Here is a 12,334-nt window from a genome sequence, read left to right as displayed (position 1 = left end):
AATTTTCCCCCTTGGTAAGGTTAAGATCCAGTTTAAACACAAAAAACGTGGACCGCTGGCCGGCAAGAGTGGAGTGACAGCTGACCTCCCGGTTCCCGGTGCACACTGTCACCGACACTGGCACAAGCTGGGCACAACATATTGAGCAGTGAAATTACAGATCTGTGGAAAAATTGCAATTTTCACTTTGCATCATCCACTGCATATTCATTTCTGAAAAACACTTGTGGGGTCTAAATGTTTCCTACACCCCTTGATAAAAAGACTTTAGGGTGTAGTTTCTAAAATGTGGTCACTTTTTTTTTTTTGGTACATCAGGGTTTTGCGAATGTGACATGGTGTCCACATAACATTACTGCAAAATCTACTCTCCAAATGTTAAATAGCACTCTTTTTCTGCTGAACGCTCCCATATGTCTAAACAGCAGTTTATAACCACATATGGGGTATTACCATACTCGGGAGCCATTGCTTTACAAATGTTGGGGTGTTGTTGTTTTTTTCTTTATTCCTTGTGGAAATGAAAATAGTTGATCTAAAATGACATCTTGTAAGAATTTTTTTTTTAGGTTTTACAGATACAGCAATATATATATCTCTGTGTGCTTAGGGGAGGGAGATTTTCAAAATATTGGAACCTTTTTATGTAAGGCCCAATTCACACAGAGTTTTGTTATGCTGATTTTGACTCTGAAACTGCTTCGGAATCAGCACCAAAAGTCGTCCAAAACTACCTATTGATTTCAATGGGTGGCGGAGGCGTATTTTTGCGCCTCTGACCTCCCTTTGAAATCCATGGGAGTCACTGTATCGCTTGACGTGACTGGTACATCGAATTGCGCTATGTCACTTGTGATGCCAACGTACCATGCACGTCATTTTGCGGGAAGGGGTTAATGGATGAAAAAATTGTGTTCTAAAAAAACCCCTCTGCACCTAGCCCCATGTAACCAAAAACTTAGATTTTTCCAGCTCGGGTTAGAAAATTAAATATGGAATGTAATGGGAAAGCGCTCCATTTTTAACCCCTTCACACACCATGACGTAAGTGCACAACATGGTGCAGCAGGAGAAGTATTATAGCGGGCTCACGGGCTGAGCCTTCTCCATAGACTACAGGTGTCAGCTGTTATTACTGAGGACACCCGGCACTAACGGCCTGGAACAACGATCGCGCTGTTTCTGGTCGTTTAACTCAAAAGCTGCGGTTACTCACGACGGCAGCATCTGAGGTGTTATAAATAGGGGTGCAGACCCTTCCGACAGATCATCGGACTCCCCACGACGCTATTATGGGTTGTTGATAGTTGTCATGGCAGGCAAGGGGCCTAATAATGGCCCCCAGGTCTGCCCTTACTCTGCCTCTGTGAAGCCAAGCCTGTATCAGGGCTCAACAGAAGCCTCTAAAAAAGACTATACACTGCAATACATTAGTATGAATCACTGTTTTTTGGTCAACTTAGCGGTGAAAAAAATAGACAGTTAACAAAAAGTCGTAAATATAAAAAAATAATACCAATAAAAACCACAGCTCTTGCCGCAAAAAATAAGCCCTCACACCGCTCAATCAACCAAGAAATAAAAAAAGTTAGAGCTCATAGAAGGCGGGAAGTGGAAGTGTAAAATGAAAATTAGAAATATTAAATTGGCTTGGATTTTAAGACCCAGTTCACACGGAAACCAAGACGGAATCAGCGCCAAAAATTGTCTGAAACCGCCTTCCATTGATTTCATCGGTAGACGGAGGTTTTTTTTTATCTGTGGCAGTTTTTAGCCGCTAGCGGTAAAAATAAGCGACATGCTCTTTCTTGCCGCAGTTCCGCCTCTGACTTCCAATTGAAAGCAATGGGAAGAAGAGAAAGCCTTTTTTTCGTGGCGTTTTTTTCTCGCAGCTCTTAGTGACCGAGGGCGAAAAACGCTATGATCGACGCCACAAAATTGCGGCAAGAATTTACAGGCAGGTCAAAATCTGCGTCAACCTGCCTGCAAAAAAACCCTCAATATGAAGGGGTTAAACGGTTTTGTAGAAATCTGTCAGGAAGGCATATTCCTTGGCTCTCCTTAATTTTGGGGATTAGATACTTGAGTCTAGCTTAGCTAAATAGGCCGGCTTTACGGTCTATCCACCTGCCACACTCATATGCGTATCTGAAACCACATTATGCTGTTCCCATTGAGGGCAGCAAATGTCAATGACAGGTTCCCTTTAAAATCATATTTACTAGCGTCATAAACTAGGATTTAACCCTTTAGTGACTAAGCCTGTTTTGGCCTTAAAAACCAGACCATTTTTTTCAAGTCTGACATGTATCACTTGAAGTGGTAATAACTTTGAAATGCTTTTATTTTTTCAAGCAATTCTGAGATTGTTTTCTTGTGACACATTCGACTTTAAGTTAGTAGTAAAATTTGGTCGACACATTCAGTTCTTATTTATGAAAAACACAGAACATTTGAGAAAAATTTAAAATATTAGCATTTTTTAAAAATGTAAATGTATCTGCTTGTAAGACAGATAGTAATACCACACAAAATATCTACTATTGCACAATTCCCATATGTCTACTTTATATTTGCATTGCTTTTTGAATGTCCTTTTATTTTTCTAGGACGTTACAAGGCTTAGAACTTTAGCAGCAATTTCTCATGTTTCCAAGAAAATTTTAAAAGCCATATTTTAGGGACCGGTTCCGTCCTGAACTGGTTTTGAGGGCCTTATATACTATAAACCCCCTTTAAAATACCGCATTTTCAAAACTGAACCACTCAAAGTATTCAAAACAGCATTTAGAAAGTTTCTTAACCCTTTAGGTGTTTCACAAGAATTAAAGCAAATTAAAGGTGAAATTTACAAATGTCATTTTTTTTGCAGAAAATCAGCTTTAATCCATTTTGTTCTGTAACACAGAAGGTTTTACCAGAGAAACGATACTCAATATTTTTTGCCAAGTTAAGGGGTTAAACATTACATTTACTGCAATGACCTACAGTGGGACTTCAATTTAGGAAAGTATGATCTCCTAAAAACCTCCCACATTATCATCTCCACGTATAGTGCAATGCAGATCCATCTATTTCACATGGGTACAAGACGTCATTATTAATAAACACTTATAATAAATCCCATTAGAAGCTGCAGCTTTCTAACATTAACATTTATTTATAACATGGAGCTCATGATGTCATATGAAGAGAATTCATTCCTGTCTGGTCAGGCGTCTCCATGATGTCTCTATAGCCGGTAGAAGATGTTATTTTCCCTATTTCGGCTTGGAATAAACGTCCACAATTTTATCAATAGGGATTTTGTCGCCATATTTGTTACACATGTCTCTGAGTAAACGTATGCCGAGAACGATACAAACGGCGAGGATTCCCAGTCCAATCAGTAGCCACTGGGCCAGTTTAGAAAAGAAAAAACGACCGATTACTCTGGTTTCGCCCTGTAAAGGGGTAGTTCACCATAGTTCACCAATTGCTCGCGCTCATGCTCCACCTCCCTGCCGGTGGTGCGCTTCCTGTGACCGTGGAACGGGCGGCCGGATCCCACCTCAGCTGGGGCGTCCCTGCCCTTACCTTTATTGCGCCACAGAGTTACTTGGTCGGCCCTCCGACTCACGTACCAACATCGGCACGGAGCCCTGCCTAACCCCTTCGTCCCTGCGAAGGGACAAGAGTGGGCCCGCGGCGCGAGAGGGCGGTGGTCGGACATCTGCACCTTGGAGCAGGGGGCCCCGTCCTCTAATCCCCCGAACCCCGCTTCCCCAAGGGACCCAGCTTCCTTCCCCGCCGTGAACGGTGGGACAGACGGAGAAATGGGAACTGGGGGGTGGAGAGGTTCGGGAGGAGGGCGCAGAGGCAGTCGTCTCCCACAGCTTTTGCAAACAAGGGGCTGTAACGCCGGGGCATAGCGATGGTTCAGCGACGCTGGGGAGGGTTTGGACTCCCGTACGCCACCCTTCCAGCGCCCGCTGAGCGAGCAGGGATTCGGCGCTGGGCTCTCACCTCTTCACTGTCCTAAATAGGCAGCGAACAACTGAAAAGATTAAACTCCTTAGGCCTCATGCACACTTCAGTTTTTTCCTTCAGGGTGCTATCCGTTTTTGTCACTGATAGCACCCTGAACCCATTCATTGCAATGGCCCCATGCACACTTCCGTTATTTAAACGGATCCGTTGTTCCGTTCCGTGCAAAGTAGAGCATGTCCTACTTTGCTCAGTGATTCAGTGACCGTGTGGCCCATAGAAGTCAATGGGTCCGTTAAAAAAACGGATGGCACACGGAAGGCTTCCGTGTGCCGTCCGTTTTTGACTGATCCGTTGCCATAGCAACGGCTGGGTGGGCCAAAGTTCACAGACTCACAGTCTACAGTAGCCAGTCAGTTCTGAAGATGGATGTGGAAAGACTGATAGCATTGGTGCAGGATCACCCAGAACTGTGGGATACGCGCACAGAATGCTACCACGACCGTTATAAAAAGGACGCCGCGTGGGAGGAGCTTGCCAAGGAGCTTTTGACACGCAGAGGGCAGAAGGGAACTAGTGCCCAGCGTCACAAAATAAGTAAGTAAATGCACACATTGCACTGCTTGTTTTCTGAGCACGCTTTTCTTTTGTTCCATTGTATGTAATTCTCAGTAGGTTAAACTTTACACACCCACAGTAATGTTATTTTCGCATTGACCTGCTGTCTCATAACATGTGCTTTGCAATCCCAAAATTCTGACCGGTATAGACTTTGCGCAGTTTCAAGTGTGTCAGAGGGTAGCGTAGACCTTGCACAGTTGTATTCTGTATTATTTCTAGTGCAATATTTAAAAAAAATAGTTTTTTTTAAATTTCAACGTGCAGGAGGTGAAAACTCGCTGGAATTCTTGTCGGGACCAATTCAGACGTGAGCAGCTGAAGAAATCCAAAAGTGGTCAGGCGGGCAGCCAAAAAAACCCTTACATTTATACTAAACAGCTTATGTTCCTGAAACAAGTAATGGAACTTCGTCCGTAAGTAAATTTGTTTATGCTTAATTTCAAGTTAATATATTCATGTCATACTAAAATATTCTACATGACGTAGGCATATTATTAATTGTTATTTCAAATTGTATGCATATTTCGTTTTTTTGTGACAGCTGCTCTTGTACGAGAGCTGCTTACCCTTTTTTTTATAACAACTTCCCTCCAAGTTTCGGAAAATGACCGTCCAAACCAGTTATACACGGTTGTGGTCATAAAAACCGTAGGTCCGAGCACTATGCCCTGTTCCTAACAGCTGATAGTCGTGGGTTCATGTAGTCGCAACACCCACCAATTTGATGTACAGTAGATGGCCTACTATGTGGGTATAATATTTTAATAATGCAAAAAGTAATACTTTCCACACACAAATTGTATTGTACTAAAAAGTTCTGTTTTCCTTCACAATATCGAAGAACAATTGACAATCTGGAGAAGCACAGGAGGAGGACAGCGATGTCCAAGAGCAGGAGGAGCCGGAGGCACAGTCTACTCCCAACGAATCAATGTGTCCCACAGACGACTCGATGCAGGCGTCTACCAGTTCTACGATGGCTTCTGGTGAAGTAACTGCCCTGGGTGCAAGGCGCAAACACAGGTCTGTTGCAGTGGACAATAGGGCTGTTGTGGAGTCCCACGTTATAGATTATAAAAAAAAGTAGTGCAGAGAGCCCTGAGGAGACCTTCCTCCGCAGCCTCACCCCACATCTTACATGTCTCCCTGAAGACCGGCGCCTACGTGTCCAGGGAGCAATTATGGAGATGCTCGAGGCGGCCAAACCACCAAATGATCCAAGGCCCATATTTAGGGCAGTTGACATGTGGCGGATGCATAACAATGAGCTGTTAGATGTTGGTGCGCAGCGAGGGCATGAATCCCAACCACAATTCCAACAGCATCATTTTAGGCCCTCTTTGGACTCCTCCCATTCTTTATTTTCACAAGACAGAGGCCTACACACACGTCCAGATTTTTATGGCCCCTCGAGTATCACGCAAAGCTACCAGGCACGTAGCGGACCAAGCTACCTGCCATCAGGTATTTGTTTATATTTTAGCAAATTTAATTTTTGTCATAAACAAAGTTTTAGGCCTTGCCCAAATACTATTTTTGGTTAAGTTTTGAAATTTAGGTTCCAAAATCAAAAATTACATTTCCCACGTCAAGGGTCCTCATTGCCTTGTGAGTCCCTACACTAACGAAACAGGTATTAACTTTGAAACAGACTAAATAACAACAAAAAACATTCTAGCAAATTACATGTTTAAAGAGCAGAAGAAATAGAGTCCTGCTGCCAGGGAACTGCTCCCTCTGGGATCAGGAAATATGTGGCATAAATGTCACGGATAGCCAGGCCAGCCGATCCAGGTCTTCTATGTGACGTCAGATCAAGAGGGACCTCTGCGGAAGTGGCGTATTGATCAATATCCGTGTCCAAACAGGTATCGTGAACCCTGGTGAAGTTGTGTAATAGGACACACGCTTGTGTCACCAGGGTCACATTGTCTGCATCCATCTGTATGGTGGACATCAGCACTCTCCATTTATGGGTTAAAATTCCAAAGGCGCAATCGACAAACCGACGTGCACGTGTTAGGCGGTAATTGAAAATGCGCCTCCTGTTGTCCAAACTTCTACGAGGTAATGGACGCATGACGTGGGGAGAAAGTGCAAATCCTTCGTCCGCCACAATGACAAATGGGGCTGGCGGTTCTGATGATCCCGGTAGTGGTCTGGGTTCCGGGAGGGAGAGCTGATTGGATTGGAACCGTTCACCCATGCGAGACGGGCTGGTATACCGAAAACAATACAAATGGCGAGGATTCCCAGTCCAATCAGTATCCACTGGGCCAGTTTAGATAAGCCTTGTATTATAGTCTTCGCTATTGAAGCTTTAGACCGTACCAGGTTTTCTCCACTGAACAGCTTTTCAGGCAGATTGTGGTCATCTTCAATTTGAAGTTTTAGTACTGGCGTCGCATCAGTGGTAGACATGCTCCCCTTCATCATTCTGCCTCCAGGTAAATAGGGACGGTGCATAAAGTCTCTCCTGAATCCATTCGTCCAATTCACAAATACTCTGAAACTCTTTTTTGGCGCTGGAATCGTGTCAAAGGTTCCTCTGAATGCGTGGAGACGTGCATAGTCACGTTCCATGGAGTCTCCCATGTTTTTAATCTTTAGATATATTGCATTTATTAGGATTCTGTACATCTGCTTTGTGTTCTCTGATACGTTTTTTTAGAGGTCTAATAGTACAGCCTATGTATTGCAGGCTACATTCCCTACAATGTATTACGTAGACTATATGAGAGGTATTACAAGTAATGAATGAACGAATTGGGAATTGTTGTTTGGTAGAAAAAGAGACTACATCAGTCATATTATGCATAAAAGCACACAGGCCACATCTCATGCAGCCACATTTATATGATGATCCTTTCATATTTAACCACAGAACTATGATCAGTTCTGGGTTTAGAAAAATCACTTGGTGAGATGAAATTGTTAGTGAATTTCTGGTCACAAAATGACATCCCGTGCTCATAATTCCTCTCAATGTTGGATCTCTATCTAATACTGGAAGATATATTTTTTTTAACAATTTCCACTACTAAATGGGGTAGAAAAACCCTTTCTTGTTATATGATCCTTCTGGATTACATAGTGTTTGTTGTGAATGTAAGTATTGATATCTAGTCTTTGCATCCGCTTTTCTTCCAGTTATATTTAGGATAGGTGTAGTATAACCTCTCGCCCGCAGTCTGGTGTCTATAACACGACATTCCTCCAGATAATCTTGATGTTCTGTGCAAGTCCTTTTTGCATGAACATATTCCCATATTGGTAAATTTCTCATAACATGTTTAGGGTGGGCACTATGGGCATGAAGAACAGAATTACCTGAAACAGGTTTATATATAAATTGCTATAGACACAAGACCGCAAAGGATCTCCCATAAGATGGAAATCCGTGAAAGGAATTGTTTTGGAATCAATATTAAATGTGAGACAGATTGTCCATGTATTTATTAATGTATTCTACGAAATCTGATATACACTACCATTCAAAAGTTTAGGGTCACTTAGAAATGTCCTTATTTTTGCAAGAAAAGCACAGTTTTTTTCAATGAAGATACCATTAAATTAATCAGAAATACACTCTATACATTGTTAATGTGGTAAATGACTATTCTAGCTGCAAACGTCTGGTTTTTAATGCAATATCTACATCTGCTACAGTACCTACAACCACGGCTGCGATGGCTAAAATTGACCTTCACAGTGCTCTCCTGAGAGAAAAGATGGCTTCTGAGAATGAGGGCTGGCAGAAGGTTCTTTGCCGGAACTTGCTGCTGCTTTATCCAGACCCCGGCGGCAGTCGGTCACTCGGTTCAAATTTGAACTATACCTTCGACGTCCTCTACAGCTGCACCAAGAGTCGCGCTTTCCTCGGGTGACATCCCTCAGAATCTAGTTAAGTTGGTGAGTTGTCGTGCTCCCAAGCTTGGTCAAAGACGCCTGTGACGGGTGAGGGTGAAATTTTATCTGTCTTAAAAACTTTTATATCTAAGTTTGAAATGCTGGAAGGTAATGTGTGTTCGTCACAGACGAACCCCCCCCCCCCAGGTGGGTCTATTACCCATCCTGTGGCGGCTACGGAGTCAACGGGTTTAATTTTCCGCGACTCCAATTTTTGTGGGGTCGCCCCTTTGGGCACTCACGTTTCTGCTGAGATAAGAGCTAAGATCTGCAAGAATGAATTTGTTGATCTATGGTCCCTTATTTCACCAGAAAATTTGACTGTCGATAAGGATAAACGTTTTGACAAAGATGACAAAAAAGTTAAGGTAGCCAATACATTTGGGAATTTGCTCCAGGCGTTCTCCGTGTTAGCATGTGTCTTAGCTAGGAAATATCCGGAAGTTAGTGCCGATTTATTTGTATATCAAGATACAATTTTTCCTGCTTATAAACTGCAGGGCGGAACGGCCTGGTGGAGGTATGATGAGGAGTTTAGGAGATTAGTTCTACATCCCGATGTTGGTTGGGCATCAAAAGCTACGGATATATTCATCCGATTGATGATGTCGCAAAGACCAACCTGGTCCTTTCAGCCTCCCGCAACAGGGGGTGCCGCGTCCTCTGGAAGTAGACCCGGCGCTTGCTGGATGTATAATGAAGGACACTGTCGTTTCCTTGCCTCCTGCCGGTTCAAGCACGAGTGCTCGATCTGCGGAGGAACCCACACTACACTTTGGTGTTTTAAAAGAGGTAAAGCGGCCTCCAAGCCTCCTGCCCCTGGCAGTGTCGAGGACGCCGGTGAGCGTGCTAGAAATGCGCCAGTGGTTAGACCAGTATCCCAGGAGGCAGGAAGCCATCGCACTTGATAGCGGTTTCAGATATGGGTTTTATATCCCTCATCTACCACAAAAAGTGGTTATTTTTACTGGCAATTTAAAATCTGTTTTAGATCTGTAAGACGTCGTCCAAGAAAAAAATCGACAAAGAAGTGGAATTGGGCCGTATGTCGGATCCATATGATGAATCTCCCTTTCCTAACCTTCATATCTCTCCTTTGGGCGTAGTACAAAAGAAGAAGATGGAAACGTTTTGTTTAATACAGCATTTATCGTTTCCCCCTGGGGAATCAGTAAATGACAGTATTACAAAGGAGGAAGCTGCGGTTCGCTTTGTCTCCTTTGATAGGGCCGTCTGGCTGATTAAGAATGCAGGATGTGGAACTATGCTGGCAAAGTCTGACATCGAGTCTGCTTTTCGGCTCCTCCCGGTACACACAGATTGTTTCCACCTTTTAGGATGCCAACTGAATGGCAAGTTTTATGTCGATACATGTTTACCCATGGGTTGTTCCATCTCTTGCAGATATTTCAAATTGTTTAGTTGTTTTTTAGAATGGGTCGTGAGTCTTAAATCAGGTTGCACATCCATGACCCATTATTTAGACGATTTTCTTTATGTTGGCCCTCGTGATTCCGAAGTATACCCTAGATTGTTAAAATGTTTGAAATATTTTATGTCTCATTTTGGTGTTCCGTTATCATTTAAGAAAACGTAATGCCCTGGCACGGTCATGTCATTTTTAGGCATGGTTTTTCACCTACCGGAGCACAAATTGGCGAAAATGTTATCATTGCTCGACCATTTTATGATTGCAAAAAAGGTGAAACTGCTTCAGATGCAGTCCTTAATAGGTTTGCTAGTGTTTGCGAGCAAGGTCACGCTGATGGGACGCGCTTTCTCGCGTCTTGTTAACCACGAAAGGGATAAAAGCTCTGCATCATTTTATACGTGTGACAAGACATATCAAGGATGATTTGTTTGTTTGGCGGACCTTTTTGTAGTCATACAACGGCCGATCTTGTTTTATGAGCAATGTTGTTGTAGATAGCCCGGATTTAGAACTCTATACCGATGCGGCCGGCTCGGTTGATTATGGTGCAATATTTAGCAGTCATTGGTCCATGGCTCAATGGCCCGATTCCTGGTTGCTTTCACGTTTAACAGGTTCCCGACCGCCGGCTGTGTTCTTACGGCCAGCGGTCAGGGTCTCTGAAGTCCGCCGTATAGACTAATTACGGCGGCAATTCAGAGAGTGTGTTCTATGTAAATATAGTGTGCACGCGATGTGTGTGTGTATATATATATATACATATATATATATACATATATATATATATTATATATATACACATTTAGATACATCTATATATATAATCTGTTATTAAAAAAATTATAATTGTTCGTTTAGTTAGTGTTAGTGACATTAGGCGAGGAAGTTTTTTAGTGCTGAGGAGGCATACGCCATGCTGTGGTCTGAGTCTGAGACCACATCAGAGATGGAACCTGTTTTAGGAAGTGACGATGACAGCGTCACTTCAGGTTGATCTTCAGGGGACGTTGTCCCTGACACAGTTGAAACTGCAGAACATGAAAGCGCAGGGCCAAGTAGCGCTGTAGCACGGGACAGCCTGGTCCCTCCAGTCCAGGCTCTTGTATGGGCATCTGCTCCATCTTTTGGGCCTAGAATACACAGATTTATTGCCACTCCTGGCATAACTGTGGACAATACAAATTTTGTCCAAATGGATTACTTCCATTTATTTATTACTGACGACATCCTAAATCTGATTGTCCACGAAACTAATTTATATGCCACTCAATATATAAGGCAGAAACCTTCATCCACCCATGCCAGAGATTGGACGCCCACCAATTTGAAGGAATTAAATTTTTTTTGGGGCTCACTCTGAATATGGGTATTGTAAAAAAGCCCTCCATTAGGTCTTACTGGTCAACAAGACGCGCACGCACCATGCTCAGATGGAGATCGACTGAGAAGCGACCCTCAAACAGGTGTAGCCTCGGGAGGAACCCGGGGCCGCAAGGTGCGTTCGAAGTGTTTCGATGATCAATGTGTCCTGCAATTCACAATAATTCTCGAAGCTAGCTGTGTTTTTCATCGACGAGCGAGCCGAGTGATCCACCGCTTAGAGTCGCGTTTGACTCTGGGGAAAAAGCCCACGGAGGCCACCCTCCCGCCGTTCGGGTATTCAGGCGAACTCACCTGGCAAGGTCGGCTGGGTACAGCTCGGCTTTCTCAGGTGTCCCGCCTGCCGTCGCGGGGCTTATCCGACTCCCTTTCGACCCCGTGGACGGAGGGAGAGGGAGTCGGAGCGGGAACCCAGCGCGGTGAGGCGTCGCTTCCTGGAATCTTCGGGGCCCTGTCCCCCCTTTTTGGGAGAACTCAAGACTTTTCGACCTACGGATGTAGCCTTCTTTATCATAATTCTAATAATTTGCTGCAGCGTGACATCATAGAACAAAAAAGCCTTTGAAAAGTCATTGAAAAAGTCAAGATAAAGGATCTCGCCATTGTTTATTTAAGTCAAGATAAAGATGGCTACATCTGGTGGTGGGGCACAGCAGGGTTCAGTGAGCGGTACCATGGTCGGCCTGGGGAACTGATGATTTCCTTTACCCGCGCGCGGGAGTTAGACCGGGTTCGGCAACGACGGGGCGACCAACAGTGGGGACGTGGCGGCGACGGGAGGAAGGTGGGCAGGGTGGGGCGGCCAGCCCCTGCAGACCGCCAAACTCCCCAGCAACACTTCTCAACAACCCGCTACCTGCCGAGTCCTCCACTCGTTAGGAGCGCCCGCGTGTGGATGTCCTTGTCCGCAACCCATCAAAGAGAGAGGCTGGGCGACCTGAAACGGAGATTAATTGGTGCCGCTACGGGGGAACCAGACGCGAGGAGCGTGGGAGAGGCCGGAGCCCTGACCGACCACCCTAACTT

The 12,334-nt window shown here is 44.3% G+C and overlaps 1 non-coding gene across 1 annotated transcript; it reads right to left on the bottom strand.

The window, feature by feature from the left end:
* Positions 1 to 11,377: 11,377 nt before the first annotated feature.
* Positions 11,378 to 11,533, bottom strand: LOC142761458 (5.8S ribosomal RNA). The gene has a single exon (XR_012883653.1). It is a non-coding gene; the product is annotated as a 5.8S ribosomal RNA (ribosomal RNA).
* Positions 11,534 to 12,334: the final 801 nt, after the last annotated feature.

This window comes from Rhinoderma darwinii, chromosome 4, assembly GCF_050947455.1.
Source record: "Rhinoderma darwinii isolate aRhiDar2 chromosome 4, aRhiDar2.hap1, whole genome shotgun sequence".
Lineage (NCBI taxonomy): Eukaryota > Metazoa > Chordata > Amphibia > Anura > Rhinodermatidae > Rhinoderma > Rhinoderma darwinii.
The sequence above is the reverse complement of the archived record's forward strand: the minus strand, read 5'-3'. Positions and strand labels throughout refer to the sequence as shown.